This window comes from Desmodus rotundus, chromosome 3, assembly GCF_022682495.2.
Source record: "Desmodus rotundus isolate HL8 chromosome 3, HLdesRot8A.1, whole genome shotgun sequence".
In the NCBI taxonomy this organism is placed as follows: domain Eukaryota; kingdom Metazoa; phylum Chordata; class Mammalia; order Chiroptera; family Phyllostomidae; genus Desmodus; species Desmodus rotundus.
Window position 1 is genome coordinate 177,008,498 of NC_071389.1, and position 20,389 is coordinate 177,028,886.

The 20,389-nt window shown below is 41.4% G+C and overlaps 1 protein-coding gene across 1 annotated transcript in view; it reads right to left on the reverse strand.

Annotated features, from left to right (window-relative positions):
• CREBL2 (cAMP responsive element binding protein like 2) overlaps positions 1–20,389 on the reverse strand; it is a 57,169-nt gene that overhangs the window by 21,858 nt on the left and 14,922 nt on the right. The gene's annotated exons all lie outside the window — the stretch shown is intronic.

A 20,389-nucleotide genomic window follows, 5' to 3' on the forward strand; every position in this document is an offset into this window, starting at 1 on the left:
TCCATCAGTGGGTGGATATCACGTGAATAAGCCAATTGAGGTATATTATTTGGGTTATTAGACCATAAAAAGGAACGAAAATACTGATACTTGCTACAGTGTGGATAAGCCTGGAAAAAATGCTAAATGAAAGAAGCCAGACAGGAAAGGCACATATTGTATGTTCCACTTACAAAGAAATGTCCAGAAGAGGTAAGTTTAAAGAAACAAAAAGTTGATGAGTGGTTGGCAGGGCAAGGGTTGGGGAACAACAGGGAGGGGAGCTGGGACCGGGGAGTGATTGTTAGTGGGTGTCCCTCGTTTCTTTTTGAGGTGAGGAAATGTTCTCACATTGATTTGGTGTTGGCTGCACAGCTTTGTGAATACGCTAAAACCCACTTAATTGTACATTTTGAATGAATAAATTTAATGGTATGTGAATTGTGTCTCAATAAAGCTGTTAAAAAATAGTAACTGAGTGTAGCCCCGGCTGGTGCGGCTCTGTGGATGGAGCGCTGGCCTGCCAGCCGAAGAGTGGCCAGTTCAATTCCCAGGCAGGGCAGGTGCCTGGGCTGTGGGCCGGGGTCTCCAGTGGGTGAGGGGGACATACACCCGTGATGTCTGTCTCCTTCTCCTGGTCTCCTTCCCCTCTCTCTAAAAATAAATCAGTAGAAATCTTAAAAAACACAACGTAGTGTCTTTGTGTCGTCTTCGTTTAATCAAGTTAGTTAGTGGGCTTGTTGTTTCAGCCTGTCAGGCCATTGAGAACTTGACAAAGGTTGTAGGCTGTTTAATGTTATTCTGGGGGGGGCCTGTGACACCTTTCAGACACCTCCAAAATTCAGGTGAGGTAGAGTTCCCAGATTCCGCAATAAATGCACAGGGCACATGCAATATTTAGGACACACTTTTATTTTTTAAAAGTATTCATTTTTCAACAAAATGAAAATTAACTGGGTGTCTTCTATTTTCATCTGGCAACTCCATACTGAGGAAGAGTATATAGGCAAGTTGAATCGTTTCTGTCTGATCTATAGAACCCTTCAGAGCACAGGTGGCAAATACAAGGTATCCGAATCCTCCCCCCCCACCTTGTTTCTGCCCGGCACTTGCCGAGCTCTCTCTTAACTGTTAAGGAGTAGTTACATTTATACAGCCCTAAAATAACTTCGGCCCTTTGAAGGCAACTGTGAGGCTAATGTGGCCCCTGGTGAAAATGAGTTTGACACCCATGGTAAACAGGGAGAGACTGAAGTGTCTGGCATCAAGGTGAGCAGAGGCCATTGTCCCTGTACTGAGCCTTCCCCCACAGAGCCAGTAGGCTGGTGCTGTATCTGAGACTCCATCAATCTGGCTAACACTGTGACCCACTGTAGAGATCCCCAGAAGCTCTACCCCACTCAACTTACAAGCCCACCCAAGTTGCTTTTCCATAAGAATTCCTGATCTTGTCTCCTAAATCCTATCAAACAAGCAACAGCTGGCTTCAGTGAGCTCTAGCAGCAGCAAGATTAGAGTCATAGCTTGGCTTCACCTGGGAATCTCCAAGCCCAGCACAAGTAGCAGTCATCTCAGATTGCTTTACAGCTCAGGCAGGGTGCTCCAGGCAAAACACAGGTTGGAGCTAACCTTGGTCTGCACCACCCAGGAAACCCCTGGGCAAGTGCACCCAGTGAACAGCTACAGCCCACATCAGAGCACCACCACCCCACCCCTTCACAGCTGATCCTCCATGGAGGGTGGAGATTGGTGGTCAGTGGTAACAGCCAGTCCTTGCAGCTGACTGACCTGGGTAAATCCCTCCCATCGATCTGCCAACAGCAGCCAAGTCTCAACTACAAAAGGAATGTGTACTCAGCCCACACAAAGGGCGCACCTCGAGTACCCAGCTTGGGTGATAGGGAAGGCTGTGTCACTGGACCCTACAGGACACCTACTACATTAGATCACACTATCAAGACATGGAGTCAAAGCAGCTCCACCTAATACATAGAAACAAACATAGGGAGGCTGCCAAAATGAGGAGCCAAAGAACATGGCCCAAATGTAAGAACAGAGCAAAACTCCAGAGAAAGAGCTAAAGCTGCTAAAAGAAATGGAAATAAGCAGTCTATCAGATGCAGAGCTCAAAACGCTGGTTATAAGGATGCTCAATGAGCTTAATGAGGACCTCAGCAGCGTAAAAAGAGACCCAGTCAGAAACAAAGGATACACTAATTGAAATAAAGAACACTTTATAGGGGAAACAACAGTAGAATGGATGAAGAAGAGAATCAAATCAATGACTTAGAACATAAGGAACCAAAAACAACCAATCAGAAAAACAAGAAGAAAAAAGAATAAAAAACAATGAGGATAGTATAAACAGTTGCTGGGACAACTTTAAGAGGTCCAACATTCACCTTATAGGGGTGCCAGGAGGAGAAGAGAAAGAGCAAGAAGTTGGAAATCTATCTGGAAAAATATCAGAAGAAAACTTCTCTAATTTGGTGAAGAAAATAGACATGCAAGTCCAGGAAGCACAGAGAGTCCCAATTATGATAAATGCAAAGAGGCCCACTCCAAGATACATTATTATTAAAAAGCCAAAGGTTAAAGATAAAGAGAGGCTCTTAAAAGCAATGGAAAAGAAGTTAGTTACCAGAAGGTTGCCAGATGGGAGGGGGAAGGAGAATGGGTGAAGAGGTGAGGGGGTTAAGAAGTACAAATAGGTAGTTACAGAATAGCTATGGGGATGCAAAGTACAGTATAGGAAATGGAGTAGCCAAAGAACTTATACACATGACCTGTAGACATGAACAATGGTGGGGGGATTGCCTGAGGGAGTAGAGGTGCTGGATGGAGGGGGGCTAAGGGAGAAAAATCAGGACAACTATAATAGCATAATCAATAAAATATAATTAAAAAATAAAATGCAGCTTAGGCAAGTCACAAGGTTAGTAATGGGTGGCATGCTGGGGTTGTGGCTGTGGCTGTTGGGCCCAGCCAGGGGTACACCCTTAACCCCTAAACTGCATACCTGCCTATCTGAGAGTTGACTAGCCACTTCCTCTCTGAGGATCAAGGGAGCAAAAGTCTCTGCTAATGCATGCTCACTTCTGCTTCCTCACCTAATAACCCTTTTGTTCAACACCTGCGGGAGTCCCCTTCCACCTCCTCCTAGCCTCCTCATCCTCTGCCCTCAATTTGCCTCCTCAGGTACACCCTTGCTGCTGCTAAGCCCTGTCCTTCATGGTGGAACTGTTTTTCTCCAGGGTTAGTTCTCTGCCACTCTTCCTGCATCCCAACTGACAAAAGTGCACCTGGCCCTTCTGTAAGGGTGCTTACCCACCCTGCCCTGCCATGGATGGCATGCTTGGCTGTGTGTGAGCAGTTCACTGACCCAAGTCACAGCCACTCTGGAAGGAGAACTAGGGCTGTTTGAACATGTAGTGGAAATGTCAAATCTTGCAGGGGAAGTATGTACACCAGCCGCAGGAGAGTGGTCTTCTTAGGGAGAGAGGGGACTGGAATAGGGAGGGTTTTGGGTGGTTTGGCTGTGTGTTTAACTTTTAAAGAGATGGAGCAAATATGTTAAGTGTGGTGGTAGAATGCATGTTATATTGTTCTCTGTATTTCTGTGCATTTTTAAAAAGTCCTCACCTGAGGATATGTTTTTATTGATTTTAGAGAGAGACAAAGGGGGAGAGAGAGAAGAAACAGTGATGTGGGAGAGAAACATGGATTGGTTGCCTCCCATACATGCCTGGCCAGGGATCAAACCTGCAACCTAGGCATGTGCCCTGACCGGGAATCAAACCCTCAACCTTTTGGTGTATGGGAGGACACTCCAACCAACTGAACCACCCAGCCAGGGTCGAATTTCTGTACATTTGATTAAAATAGGAATTAAATTTTTAAAAACTGTAAACACCTTAGAAAGTGGAAATACTTTATTTTAAAATTTTTTAATTTATAAAAATAAGCCTTGCCCTGACTAATGTGGCTCAGTTGGTTGGGGGTCATCCTGCAAAGCGAAAGGTCATGGGTTCTATTTCTGGTCAGGGCACATGCCCGGCTGGGGTGCACAGGAGAGGGAACCCATCAATGTTTCTCTTTTACATCAATGTTTCCCTCCCTCTCTTTCTCCCTTCTTTCCCCTCTCTCTAAAAATAAATAATAAATAAGATCTTTAAAAAAACCTTAATCACATCATAAAATAAGACTTTGTAAATGGAAGAAAATCTTCCTGAAGAAGTTTTGTGTAGTCATACGTTCGACATTTGCAGAGAAATACCCAGAATTGGTAACATTGGTGAGGAAGAACAAGAGGGAGTATTAGCTCCTATCAGTATAAATCCTCAAGAGCTTTATAATCCAGGAAGGAGAAATTCACATATATGGAAGACTATGAGCAATCACTAAACAAGGCACCTGGTGAAAAATAATACAGATCAAGTTTAATATCTACATGCTAACTTGTTCAGAGTGGGTAAGGAGAGCCAAGCATCAGACTGATTCCTAGAAAAGGAAAAGTGAACATAACAAATGTATTCTCTCCCTCTCTCTCTTCCCTGTCCCCCCGCCACCCCCGTCTGTCTCTCTCAGGAGTGGAAGGAAGTTTAGAAGAAAAATATGCTCTCCAGATCCTGGGCATACTTTATATCCATGGTTTTTAGTTTCTTTTTCCTAATTGCCTTCTCAAAAAGAACTTCCAAGGCATGCAATTCCTTTAAAAAATGCATATAATTTTCTCCTCCCCGCAACTTCTCCCCCCAACATACACATATGCTCTCTGACACCCCACAAAGAGGCACTGTTGGTCTATGATGCATCAAGCCTCTGCTGCTGCGGTGGAGTTTCTTGTAGTGAATTCCTAAGCCGCATGGCACACGCCCACGCCCACTAGGTCTGCATGCCTTCCATGCCCTCACCCCTCTCACTCCTGTTCTCCTTACCACTAGGCTCAAAGAGCACAGGTGTCTAAACAGAGCCAAGATGATCATGTTACTCCCTGGGCCACATGGTCTGCTTGGCACATGTCCCTTGGGGAACATCAGAGAAAAAGGAAGCTCATTAAAATACCTTGTTAGGCTCCAGCTGGTTTTCCATTAAATTTGACACATAAGAGTCTAAGAATTTAAAATTTTTCTAGCCCTTTCCAAACTTGCATTGGAAATGAAAATTGCTTAATTCAATCCTGGCATGGAGATGTTTGCTAGACCCATCTCCGATCTAGAAATAGAAGTAATTGAAAACAATGCCTCCCAAGAAAGAAACACCATTGTGAAATCTCCCATGGTAACTTCTGACCCACCGTAACATACTCTACACATATGGGGAGGCAAGTATCCCAGAGTCATCCCAGAAACGACCAGTTACTTCTCTATCCCTGCTTGTCTTTTCCAAGAGTTGATCCTCTGTGGCTGAGTAATACAAATTTTAAAACAGCATGGTTATACGGTGAATTTGTGGATAGTTCAAATTTTGACAAAGAGACTGCGAAAGGAAAAGAGGAAAACTATTCAAAGAAAAAAACAAACCTCTGATTGAGGAGAGGTAGGGGGTGGCATGAGATTAAGTGAGGAGGGTAAGGGAACAAAAATTAACCTTCTTATAGAAACCACAAACAAGGGGAACAGTACAATATTCTACATTCAGGAATGCCATGGCTACGTTGATATGTAAATCTGGCACTCAAACAACAGAGTATTATTGCTGCTGATATGGTAATCTTGAGAGGTACAGAGAAAAAGTGGGTGGGTCATGTGAAATTCGTGAAATGCTTGAGGTGAGCTCACTGCTGAAGTATTAGTCACATCTTGCTTCATGTGTGTTTTGTTCCCAACTTATTGTATAGATAAGTATTCCTCTGTACTTTCTGTTCCCGAGAAGTTTAGTTTATTTTCATGAGGCTGTAAAATATTTCATCTCAAAAGTTTGTTTCTGTTCTAAAAGGCATTTTGCAAAATGCCTCCCCTTCTTTGGCCTACTCTGACAAATATGCCTACATTTGCATACAGCACAGTACCTATTTACTCTGCATTGGCTAGAAAGTTCAGAGGCACATAACTCAACCTCCAGCTTGTCAGCAAGAGCAAAATAAATAAATAATTCCAAGAAGGACTGAAACAGTCTGTTGACAGGGAAAAAGAGACCCCATCAGCATAAAAATAAGGAAGAGAAAATGAAGGTCAAGGAACCAAAACCTTCCATGTTCAAACTTTGCCTAACTCCTCCCCTTCACCAATGTACTGAAACCTTCTCCTCAAACTCAATAGCTGTTCTTAATATTGTTCTATCATTTCTACTTAAAATACTGCTGAAATTCCTAAGCCATATATATACATACCTCACCCAGTAGAAAAGAATAGTGTGCTCTTAAATGAGGTAATCATAGGAAATGTATGTATTTGACCTATAGGCAACTGCCTAAAACTGAACTACCCTTTGTAACAGATGGCTTGCTAAGCACCACTGTTAGTCATTTACACTTTAGTATGAATATGCTTTTTTTTCCCACCACTTACTTGCTACCTAAAGATTAGGTTAATACAGGGTTTAGGTGTAGAAGAAAAGAGAATTCTATGGTTTTGAAGGATTTGGGTACACATGATTGCTGTGGTGGAATTTGATCATTTAAAGAGCAGCAAGTAGACACTGGATACCTGTAGTGTTAGGGTGAGGGAGATAGGAGACAGATGAAGAACCAACAAGTGAGCAGGTACCTACTTTCACAATCCTCCTGAGGGTTTACCCAACAGAAACACATTAGACAAGTACATCCTATTCTACTGACTCAGACCTGAAGAAGCTTAAACTTACCATGGCACATGTCATGGAGTAAGTTAAAAAAAAAACCAAAACAGCCCACATTATTGATCAGAAAACTTTTTAGAAAAGCAGCTTTCTTCCATCACAGTTCACTTTTGAGGTTGTTGCCAGTGTAAGATTTGGTAAACCCAGAGTTGTTTGCTGAATGAAAATGTAGCAGAGCTCCTCTTCTGGAGCTTGTATTTTTAAGGAGCAAAAGACCCTGGAATCCTAGGCTACTCAGGAAGGAGTGTGGGCTTTGTACCTGGAGACTTCAGGAAAGCAGCAGAGGAACCATTTCTTATTTGTGAATAACCTTAACTGCTTCAAATTTTGCTTCAATCTTCTCAGTTTCTAAGGGAGAAAAATGCAACCTAAAATTTACTATTGGGACCTTACCAGATGTACTTATGACCCTAAAGATACATTCAAACCACAAATAATATTTTTGAGAATTTAAGTGTTAGTATTTCCTGCCTCCAGTTAAATGCTATCTATTGCTAGATGCAAATACCTTTGACTCTTTCTTTCTGGCATTACTTTTTAATATTATGGATATTCTGATTTTTCTGTTTGGTATACGTATCTATAGTTTTTCTTTTTACTCAATTATACATATTTAGATTAAAAAGTCGTTTAAAGCATATTTTCAAGCCCTTCAACTTTAAAGCCTTCCTGCAACTACATAAGAAGACTTCTACCCCAGGATATATCTTTAAACCTTTTTGCTGATTTACAGAATTGCTTCCAAAAACATTTAAGTCTGAAGCTGGTTAATGTCAATCTTCTTTGATCAATACAATGCTACCTGAATGATACAGCCCCTAATATTCTGTGTGATATAATATGATAATAGTAGTAATACCACTTGACAGTAAAATGTTCGCATGAGTATTAGCTCATAGGAATGAAGGTATTGATTGCTACATGGTTGCTGACCAATTGTGCTAACAGTACAGGGTGGGGCAAACGTAGTTTTACAGTTGTTCGCATGGAAAATAATACAATAATGAATAAATAGTAATATAAGAACAAATTCTGGGTTTTGCATCGCAGCTGTAAACCTCCTTTTGCCCCACCCTGAGTTTCTGTCACCAACAAGCAGTCTCTGGTGGAACAGCGTGGTTGTTCTAGCTAACCTTATCCTTAAAGATTAGCAGGAAAAAGTTCTTTTATCTTAAAGTCATTTTATCTTAAGTAATGCTGCCTTACTAGTTCTGCTGACAAGCCATCTCTGTCTCGGCCATTCATAAAGGAGTCCAAATCATTGCTCACTTTGTGAAAGAGTCCCAAAAATGTACATTCTAAGTCTATCTCAAACGGGTTTCGCAGGACACCATTTGATTCCTACTATGTGAACAAGTCTGAGTTGATTCTGCCGCCACTGTTTATGATTGTTATAGATTCACTATTTCTTAGCCTTTTCCTATCCAGTTCAAGATGAAATGTGTTGTTCTAAAAAATCTTTCACCACACGTGACCCCTGTGAAGTCTGAGTGGACTTCGCTGAGTAGTTTCTGACACTGACAACTCTTTCCAGCAGCAGTCACCAGAACTGCGTCAGTAACACCTCCCCTCGTGTGCGGATGTGTGTGGAAGAATACTTCTGCTTGTTTGTGTTTTAATTGGAGTAAAATAATTTTTCTGGCCCTGGCTGGTGTGGCTCAATTGGTTGGAGTGTTGTCCCATAAACCAAAAGGTTGCAGGTTTGATTCCCCGTCTGGGCACATGCCTAGGTTTTGGGTTTGGTCCCTGGTTGGGGTGTGTGCAAGAGGCAAGTAATTGATGTTTCTCTCTCATATTGATGCTTCTCTCCCTTTCTCCCTCCCTCCCTTTCCCTCTCTCTAAAACCATTGAGCATGTCCTCGGGTGGGGATAAAATAAAATAAAATAATTCTGTTTCCATTTCTGTTCTGGACTTGGTGCTACCACACGTTTTCTGGGACCTTCTACTGGAACTTATGGAGCATGTAACGACAGTGACCTCTAGGAAATGTATATAGGCATATACACATTTTCCACGGAAATACTAAGTATTCTGTTCCTTTCATTTTCTTCTAAGTTAGATCAGCCACCTTGTTTCCCCCCAAAGATGGTATCATCAGAACTGAGAGTTGCTATAACTAACTAGTCCGTTATAGGGCTCATTTTATAATGACCATAATAATGTACAAGTCTTGTAAGAGTTTGGTGCTACAGCCTCCCCTGACACTCCCCCTGCCCTCACAGCGAGGAGATTCAAAACACAAAAGTAGCAACACCCTGCTTCAACTTTTATCAGGGCTACATATTGCCCATTGAACATTTCACAGATGGACTTCACATTTAAGCTCTGGCCTCTAGATATTTTTCTAAGGCAGAGTATTCCACTGAAGCCATTTTATCTTAAGTAATACTGCCTTGCTCAAATAAGCTTCCTGAGTTGTATCAGTTCCAGTTTAAGATGGCCTTGTGCTGGCTAATGCGCATGCAGTTAGGGCTTGTGCAAGGAAGGCTGATCTCTTGCTGGAGTGTTTGGTACCTTGGTCATCAGCCTGGACTCTTACCTGCTCCTCCACACTTCACCCTTTCCCTTTTTTCATGGGATTCTTGCGTTGTGTTCTACTGTTTTTGTTGTTTTGTATTTTCAGACAGCAGGTCCTAGGAGGGGGGTTATTCTTTCCCTAATCCTGTAAGATTTTCTCCAGTTTGTTTTCTCTTGGAAAGCTTCAGGCCATCTGGTGAGTTTCCCTTAGATTGCCTCCTTTCTCACTCAGCATGGAACTTATATGTTGATCTGCTATGTTCCGGCTGCTGCCGGTGAGGCCCAAATACATGCTTGCTCCCCTCCTACCCAGTTACAGCTTCCAGAGGAAAAGATCGTACCTCCTCTCCTCGTACCCCCATCCTCCTGACCCCCTGCCCACACACCCATACACTGTTGGATCCCTGAGGTCAGTGGTACCAGCTACACTTGCCCAGTTTCCGGCCCTCCAGTTATGTTTTCCCCCCACTTTCCATCCCTTATCTCATTCACTGTTCTCTTCTATTTTGTTTCGACTCCTCAATCAAGAACTATTTCTCTTTTGATACTGATGTAGCGCCTGAGAGCTCCCCAGCTCTGCCCTCCTTCAGGCTTGGGAAGAGCCACTTCTGCAATTTCTCCAGGTGCCAGCAGGCAGCTCAGTCCTCAGCCAATCAAAGTGCTAAGGTACACAGCACAGCTGTTCTCTTGTTTCCACAGGTGCTATTGCTAATTTTGGAGGGGACAGTTTGTTGTGGGGAGGCTGGTGATGGAATCATACCCCCTTCAGCATTCTTCAAGGGAGCTGCCTTCCCAGATTTCTCTAACATTTCCAGCAAACAGGTGGACACTCCAGTGGTAGTGAATTCCTGGATATTTTTACCCAACACCCCAGAAACAAAATGACAATGTTTTTGGACATGTCATACAACCAGGCATATGAGTAATGTCCTCATTAATCAATTTGCCAAAGAAAACAGGTTGCTATCTAAGCTTGTTTGGAGAGATCTTAGCTGTGCGAAGGAAGAAAACTCAGCCATCTGCTCTAAAAAGTACACTGTCAAGACTAAAATGACACATACATGGTGACTTGGTGTGTTTTCAAGTTAGCCTTTCCCTGTGCAAGACCGCACCAACTATACAGTTGACACTCAAGTAGCTGTTACAGGATCCTCCCTGTAAAGCCTTTGGCAGTGCCCCTTGCGTGGGGACTGAGGTAGAGATAAGATGGAATCCAAGAGAGAGGCAAGTTTTACCAGATTTGTCACTCTATTAAGAAATGTCACACTACAAAGAAAACCTTCTGCTGCAGTATGCTTGACTCATTTTTAAAAATCCACCCACTCATTTATGAGACGGATTGAGTGCTCTTTCTCACCAGGTATGGTGCTATACACTAGGCACATGAAGATTAATGAGACAGGATCTCTGCCCTCAAGGAGCTTCCACACTAATGGAGGATTCGATTGCATACTTCTATGAGTACTTAAATGACTGCACGATAGCATATTACATGGGGTAATAAAGGTATACATATCAATAAAGTACTGAGAGGATTTGGGGGAAATCTTTCCTGAAGAGCTGATTTCTGAGCCAGGTCACAAAGGACAAGGACAAGTTTTTCAAGCAGGCAAGTAAAAAAAAAAAAAATCCCAAACATCTGCAAAGGCATACCAACATGAAATAACAACGGGGAACCGCAAATAATTTGGTTTGGATTAATGTGGGCACCTTAGGAGATGGGAAGAGCGGTGTCAAGAGCTAGGGCCAAAGAAGTTGACAGGAGACAGATGATAAAGGACGTTGAACGTCAAGCGTAAGAGTGGGGACTTAATTTGAAGACACATGGGAGCCACTGAGAGTTTAAGCAGGACAATGACAATTCTGGGGGGAGCTAGGCTCTTTCACAGGCAGTTGGTAGCTCCTCAGTGTCTCATTTTATAATATCACATTACGTGGTATTGTGTCATACTTACAGTATGTGCTATATGGTACTGTGGTATATGGAATTTAATATTATTGTATAAGGCCCGACATATATTAAGCTCTGAAAATCTGATGAGTAAACAAAGACTCTGACGTAAGTCCCTCACCTTGGGTCAGATGGTGGTGGTAATGACAGGACCACAGGCCGAGTCTCTTGACTTTCTTTTTCTCCAGACTCTTTCTGTCACTCACTCGCAACTAGTGACAAAGGAGCCATTGGGATGTCTTCATAGGTGTGCATTTCAGCTATATGACAATGCCCAATATATATTCCAGAAATTATCTTAACCCCTCCATCACCGAGAATTTTCACTTAATCTATTGTAATATCTCTGAGAAAGGACATTAAGTTGTAAAATGGTAGAAAAAACATAGAATTCACTCTAGAGAAGTCTTTTATTTTCACTTTTGCTGAACTATGTCTACTTGGAAGGTGAGTGATAAACTAGAATGAATAAATACCTGTATTGTTTTTGATCCTCGGGCGGGAGCCTGCAGACGTGGAGGGCCAACTCTATGCAGTGTTCTATGTCATTCTGTACAGAGGACTGAAGCATCCATGGATTTGGTATCCATGGGGGTCCCTGGAACCAATATCCGCCCTCCAGGCAGATACTGAGGGACAACTAAGTTTTGGGGGGAGTCAAAAGTTATACACATATTTTTGACTGTACTCTAAACTCTCACATTGTTCAAGGGTCAACTATAATTCTATTTATTAATCTTTTCTCTATGACTTCTGGATTTTATGACATACTTAGAAAAACCCTTCTTCCATGACAAGATTATCACAAAAATTCATTGCTTTTTTCTACTACTTTATGATTTCATAACCACTTATCCCAACACCATTTATGGAATATTTTCCCCAGTGGTTTGGAATGCTCCTTTCATCTAAACTTCTTTTGTTTGTACTTGGGCCCATTTCTGGACTGTGTACCTTTCTCCATTGATCTGCCTATCTATTTCAGCACTATACCAACTATTTTAATTAGTGTAGCTTTGGAATATATTTAAAAACATAATGGATTTAGATTTTTATTATACCATGAAAATACTCCTAATGACATTACAATAATGGATACATGTCATTATACCTTTTCCAAACTCATAAAATGTACATGACCAAGACCGAACCCTAAAGTAAAGTATGGACATTGGGTGATTATGATGTGTCAATGCAGGTTCATCCTTGGTAAAAAATGTACCATTCTGGGGAGTGATGCTGATAATGGGGAGGCTATGCATATGTAGGGGGTGGGAATATATGGGAAATCTTTGTGCCTCCCTGTCGATTTTGTAAATCTAAACCGCTCTAGAAAAAAATAAAGTTTTAAAAAAATAAAATTTTAATTAAAAAAACTAATGGAACTAATTTTCATTCATCAGGCTATTCTCATATTTATGTTGCCAGATGATCCCTGTTCAAGTGCCAATCAAAATGTAACTGTATGCTCTGTTTACAGAGTAACAATGGCTAGTAAGACAATTTAAGGATTCTTAATAGCCAGTATAATTTTTATTGTTTTCATTTCCAATATTGTGGTATATACAACATTGATTCATATCTATTTCTCATATAAACTTTTGGCTGAACACTGCTGGACAATGCCCCAGTGTTTACTCAGTCTCCATAATGAACCCTCTGAAATGCACAAAAATAGGCAGAGCTTGTTGAAAATTGGAAACACCAGACCTGTTGAGAAAGAACACTCATGTTCATCATGCTTCTCTTCCTGTAATGGCAATAAACGTAGGGCCCAGAACCAGAACACACTGTCTTTTTCTCCTTACCAGGTATCTCCCATCTATGTATTTAGTTAGAGATGCAACTGTTCAATCTTGGGGAAAGAGAGGTTTACCAAAAAGTACTAAAAAAAAACATTTGGAATCTTAGTAATGCAGTCACTGTGGCCAAATGCTAACTGTTACGTGGTTTATCATAGGCTACATCCTCCTTTTACCCATGCCTTCCCCTTCTTGAAGTTCACAGGCATTCTGAAGGTCTCTTGAAACATCTGTGAGTCACAGGTAAGGGGTTTGGAAATGAAAAGTTAGAAAGTTCAGAAATTACAACCAGAGGGAAATAACCAATGGTTTGTTGGTAAGCTCTGTCCTTCCTCATCATCAATGCCCCCAAGATCTGAAAGTTCAAAGCTGGACATGACCTTTCCAGGACCTGCAAAGGGAATTTCTCAGTTAGGCTCCCAACTTCTGACTCCATTCATCTTGAGGTTTCGGATGGGCACTATTTTAACTACCATCTGCAGAAAAGCTGGGGAAACAGGAATTGATAGACTCAAAATAAGAAGTGGTTTTGACTGGTATACGTGGCCTTGTGCACAGTCCAAAGCTAGTTGCCTTGTGAAGTCATGAGCTCTTCCTTTGAAGACTTTCTGCCTGGGTGCCTTAGATAGACTTCCTGAATTGGGCCAGAGCTTGGCTGAAATGATCTTTTAATTGGAGTGTGTGTGAGTCATGGAAAGCTTTCCCAAGAAGGTGGCAGCCAAGCCAATCTAGAATGAGGAGCAAATACACGAAAGCATTTCAACTAGAGGGAAGAGTATAAACAAAGGCATGGAGATGTGATACAGCACGGCAGGAACTACAAATAATTCAGTGCTGTATTTCAGGAATATTAAATGCCAGGTAAGGAGTAGTAGGGATAATGTTGGAGAAGTAGAGAGGGGCTGGGTCCCTGGGGAGTCCTGATACACCATGATTAGAAGATTGGGTTTTATCTTACAAATGTCTGAAAGGTTAAGCAGATGAATGACATATAAATAGCCCCATATATAAATATCATAATGATGACCTCACCAAAAAGAATATAAGGCAATTTTGAAATTAACCTAATTAATGAAAGCTGCTGAGATTCTTGTCATTTATGTGCTAGAGGGTCATCATACCTATTCTTAGATTGACAAAGAGAAGTCTCCACTTAGCTCCTTACACTGGCTTAGGACGTTGCTGGATTTATATATTTATTTATTTTTATTTTATTGAATTTATTGGGATGACATTAGTTAATAAAATTATATAGGATTCAGGTGTATGTACAATTTCATAATACATCATCTGTATATTGTATTGTGTGTTCACCACCCCAAGTCAAGTCTCCTTCCGTCACCATTTATCCCCTCTTTACCCTCTCTTAGGTCCCCCGAACCCCTTTTCTTCTGGTGATCACCATACTGTTGCCCGTATCTATGAGTTTTGTATTTTTTTCTTAATCCTTTCACATTTTTTCACCTAGCTCCCTAACCACCTCCCCTCTGACAGCTGTCAGTCTGTTCTTTGTATCTATGAATCTGTTTCTATTTTGTTTGTTCATTTATTTTGTTCATTAGATTGCATATATAAGTGAAATCATATAGTATTTGTCTTTCTCTGACTGGCTTATTTCACTTAGCATAATACTCTCCAGGTGTTGCAAAAGTTAAGACTTCCTTCTTTATTCTTTTTTTTACGACCAAGTAGCATTCCATTGGGTAAATATACCACAACTTTTTATCCACTCATCTACTTATGGGCACTTGGGCTGCTTCCAAATCTTGGCTATTATAAATAAAACTGCAATGAACATAGGGGTGCATACATTCTTTTGAATTGCTGTTTCAGGCTTCTTTGGACATATTCATAGCTGGATTTATTGATCAGAAAGATCCAATAGATAAATCTATTGGTATTGTTGCAGGAAATTGTTTTAAGGATATTGAGACTGGAAGTAGGAAAATACGTTAAAAGCATTATTGGAATTGTGTAGGTGAGCAATGATAAGAGGCTTGGACTAGGGCAGTAAGTAGAGATGTGTTAAAGAAAAAAAATATCAGCAGATGTGTTTGGAGAGATAGTGTGGCATAATGAAGCAACAATGAAAAAGTACCTCTTAGAAAAGATCCAACTGACTGATAACCCTCACTTCTGTGCTCTGAAATTCATCCTGCTTCTTGCTAAGGTTATGCTTCCTTCAGGCTGCTTCATGAGTGAACATGGGAAGGATATTAAGGCAGGCCCGTCCTGGGAAATGTGGGACTTCTCTGATGGGCAAACTTAGTTCTAAGATGTTTCATCAGCTTTGCTGAACTTTCTTAGAATTGCACTACAGTCTTAAGATTCTTCCATTAACTTCCTTCCTTTCCTTTCCTTTCCCTCCCTTCCTTCCTCCCTCCCTCCCTCCCTTCCTTCCTTCCTTCCTTCCTTTCTTCCTTCCTTCCTTCCTTCCTTCCTTCCTTCCTCCCTGCCTTCTTTCCTCCCTCCCTCCCTCCCTTCCTCCCTCCCTCCCTTCCTTCCTTCCTTCCTTTCATGGTTCATTAGGGTCTGATGGCTCTCCCAGAGAATCTGGACTAAATTTATGGTGGGTAAGCTTTTGGGCTTTGAAGTCACAATAACCAAGTGTGAATCTGGCCCCACAATTCCTAGATTTGTAAATTCAAGTAAGTAATTTAATCTTAAAAGTGTCAGTCTTCTCATCTGTAAAATCATGATAATTCTTGTGAGGATTAAATTAGTGAGGCTTATGAAGTTCATAGCACAGTGTATGGCACATAGAAAGTGCCTGATAAATATTAGCCATTCTTATTATTAGATGTGGGGAATGAAGGAGAGGAAGAAGTCAGGGGTAATGCCTGGATTTCTGGCTATTTACAATACAGGGGTGGGCAAAAGTAGGTTTACAGTTGTTCGTTTGGAAAAAGATGTTCAGATTATGATTATGACAATAGCTTTATTAGCTCAAAAGAATGTCACAATTCAACTGTAAACCTACTTTTGCCCACCCCTGTATATAAAGTTACCACAAATATTACTCAAGTTGACTCTCTTTTTTCATATAACAGATATCTTTTTTGGGTACAAAACAGATTAGGAAATCCTTCCTATCTTTCCTCCCACCCCTAAACTTCTTGACTCCTTCAGCTCTTATGGATATGGAAGATAAACTATTTTTTAAAATTTAAGTCAAGTCGGTATACAATCATAAATTGGTTATATTAGTTTCCAGTGTACAACAGAGCAGTTCAACATTTTTATACCTTACAATGTGTCACCCTGCTAATTCTAGAATCATGTCACCATGTAAACTTATCATGATATTATTAACTACATTCCCTTTATCCTTTTCAAGCATCCCCTACCCCCTCCTTCTGATAACCATCCCTTTGGTCTATGTTTCTATGGTTTGTTTTGTTTGTTTATTTTGGTTTGTTAGATTCCACATATAAATGAAAGCACATGGTATTCGTCTTTCTCTGCTTGACTTACTTCACTTAGCATAATGTCATCTAGATCCATCGATGTTGTTGCAAGTAGCAAGATAGCATTCTTAAAAAGAATGATATATTTCCATTTGTGTGTGTGTGTGTGTGTGTGTGTGTATATATATACATATCTCACACCTTCTTTATCCATTCATCTATTGATGGACATCGGGGTTGCTTCCGTATCTTCACCATTGTAAATGCTGCTGCGGTGAACATAGGGATGCATAAATCTCTTCAAATTAGGGTTTTCATTTTCTTTGGATAAATACTTTAAGATTAACTATTAAATGCTACATCAAAATGGACATAAAAAAGACTGCTTGGCTCTGGGGTTTAGAGGGTTGGTCTTTCTTTCACTGCATTACGCCAGGCACCCAAGTTCCCAGGAGGAGATGAGCTGGGAGAATATTCCTCTGCCCTGTGAAGGAAAAACCCATTCTAGAGCTCCTTCATGTAACAAGGGAGAAACGTTATTCACCTTCCTTGAGGATCTGAAAAACTAGGTGGGGAAATTCCAGATTAAGTGCTTTTAATAGAGTTTTATTTAGAACAATTTAACTATTCAATGTGAGATAGCAAGCACACTGCAAAGTGCCTATTGGCAAATGATCTTCCTCTCTCAGAAACACACTAAAAAGCTTAACACAGATGGAGTTAAAACAAAATGGAAGAGAAGGGGAAAATGTAAACTCCTAAACAAAACTTTAGGAAATGAATGGTTTAAACCTGGTATGGGGAAAGTCTGGCTGAGCAGTGGTTTATATGAAAAATACCATGGGTTTTAGGGTAACGGCCAGCTCCATGGAGCCAAGTGTCATTTTGGCTTGTAAAGAAATGAGTTTAATCTTTGGCTGCATAATATTGTAGAAGTATAATACCCTAATAATGGGAAACTTCAGTTTCCTCATCTGCAAAATTAGGGGCTGGATTAGATGATTTCTAAGTCTCATACAGCTCTAAGGTTTCTAAGTGCATGACCCGACGACTTTAAACTTCTAAACCTGAATTGCTACATATTCAGGCAATGACCACAGAAAAGATAAATAGGCTGGATGAAAACAGAAAATCCGTTTTAATCTGGTTGACTTTATAGCTTGACTGATCTTGGCATGGGGGTGGGGAGATCTTTCTGTGTGCCAAAGTGACCCACAGATACCTCCCAAAACAAGTGTGGCAATGGGACAACTTGCGTACATCTATTTTGCACCATGTCAAGCTTTACACAAAACAATTTTTCTTGAGGTGGCAGGCTTGAGCAACCAGTTTTTCCCGAAGTCTGCCTGATACATGTTTATGGTGAGCTGCTCTGTCATTCCTCTATCTTGCCATGGCCTTGAAAGGCCCCTCCCAAGCCAACTTGCTGCCTGTTGACATTGGTAATCAAGGATTTCAGAGGCGGAAATCAAGGTCAACATGGACAATGACAGAAAGGACTAGAGAGCCCTGGTACACAGGGCCCCCTTACTAGGCTATGCTGTATATGAGTTGGGGGAGGGCATAGATCCAAATTTTAGCCACAGCGTAATAGGCAGTCTGTGATGGTTTTGTGGGTAACCAGTGAGTTCCTCCCTCCACCAGTGCTGCTACCACTCTCTTCTGAACCCCTAAACTGGCATTTTCAGCATTTTAAACATCTTTTGAGAAAAAGGCATCGAAAGAGACCAACCATGGGAAAAGCAAAGCTTTAATAAAAATAGAATTCCAAATATTTCAACTGGAATCTCTTTGTCTAGCTAAAGGAGATTTAGAGAATGAATCAGAAAGCCTGCATTTTCTTCATGTTCTGCAGTTAACCAGGTGTATGCCCTCAGGCAAGCCGCTCAACAACCCTGGGCCCCATTTCTTCACTTGTAAAATAAGGAGGAACCCCATCTAGCTATTTCCAAGAGTATCAGAGTGCCTTTAGGCTGCCCTGGGTTATGAAGGACCCCTGACCTAGGAACAGATTATATACTAAGCAGGAAAGAAACTGTAGATAGGCTTGGAGGTGATCTCTGTGAAGTCAGAAGAAGGACCTTAGAACCTTGAAGGTACGGTTCCAAAGGGCAATAAGCAAGAACTGAAATCAACAGAACTCCCTGGTTCCTGCCCCAGGTAAGTCCCTCCCAGGTACTGGCTGAGTTGCTCTGTGTCTCACTTTCTTAACTAGGTCAAGCAGAAGAGGTCACAGAGGGTGGGGCTATGACCAATGGATACCATTCTCAATGTTCTGGAAAAAGGACAGAGGTAGCAAAAAGGCCAGAAGAGGAGTTTCCACTGCACATTAGCCTCAATTGACTATCTCATTCTCTTTCCAGATTGGAAGGGACATGGGAGCCACGTAGCATCAGCATCCCTGGCTTCTTAAATACTCATCCCCTCAGCAGCACAGTCACCACCTGGGGCAAAGAAACCAAGATCTGGAACCAAACAGGGTAAGTCCAAGAGTTGCTAAATTAGATGTGCTTTTGGAGATTTTTTCTGGGATCCACCTACATTTATGTTTTCAGGGCAGCGGTCTTTTCTTTTTTTTTTTACTGTGGTATAATATACATAACATGAATTGTGTCACTGTAACTATTTTTAAATACACAATTCAGTGGAGAAGCCATTTTTGAGTATTCAGTTCTCTCCCTATGCTGATGTATTCATAGACTGTGTGCCCCCTGCTAACAAAGTTTTTGATTATTCTGCAGGTCAGACTGCAGGGTCCCATCAGTTAAGCTGGGTTTGCCTCCTGCAATAGGGGAACACCCCGAAATACCAGAAACAGGACAGGAAATTATTCAGTGGTCATTTCTCCTTGGTACAGGGTGAGATCGTATTTGCTGCTATGTCCCTTTATTTTTATCTCTGCCTTGGCCCTAACCACTTGTTCGGACCTGTGGCTTGCCCTTGGGCCTGCTTTCTTTTATTATACTGCATTTTTGTTCTCTGACTCCTGTCTTACTCTGACAATGAAAAACCTATTTTTCCTGGGATCAGGCTTGTCTTGCCCCTCAGTGATCCTGCATAGCTTATTTTCAGATGTGACTGACAGCTGCTGCTCTCTACCTGAGCTCCTGTCCCACATCCCTGACTGTGTACTGGTCATTTCCTCCAGAATGTGCCAGTAATTGTTTTTCCAAGCACATTGTAACATGTATAAAAACAACCTTCATTTTTTGCTACAAGCCAGCTGCTCTTATTACCTCTGAGTCCCTGTCAATAGTTCATTAAGTCATTTCTACAGGAGCCAAAGTCCCCTTTGATTTAATCTCCTTTCATTGCCTTTAGCTGCTCAGTCCCTAAGAACAATCAGATTTTCTTTCACACACTGACCATTGTTTCCATCCTTTCCTCCCCACCCCCCCACCACCCCATGCCCATTTCTAGGTCCTTGCCACTTCTGACATAGTCTACTGCTGTGTCCACTCTTTCCCTAATTGAAGTTTCTGGGCCAGGCTGATGCCAGCCCTAGACCTACCTTCATTAATCAAGTCATGTCTGTTCAAAACTTTGAAGCTCTTCCCTATTCCTGTCATGTAGGCTTCTCGCCCTTATCAGGCTGTTGAAGTTTCCCCTAATTTGATCCCATTATAGAAAATTCTCCTGCCAGGCAACTATGCTGTAACGGAAAGTTTAATGGACGCGGAATTAGTGGACCTGCTTTCAGATCCTAGCTTTGTACTCAGCAGAACCACCTTGGGCCATTCATTGACTCTTGGAGTCTTAGACCCCCATTTGCAAACTGGGGATAATATGTGTATCATAGAGAATTTTATGAGGACTTAGTAACATAAAAATGTGTGGAGGCAGGTTAGCATTGTGCTCAGAACCCACATTTGAGCTGACTACCTTGGTTCAAATCCAGACGTTTTCACTCAGTAATTATGTGACCTGGAGCAAG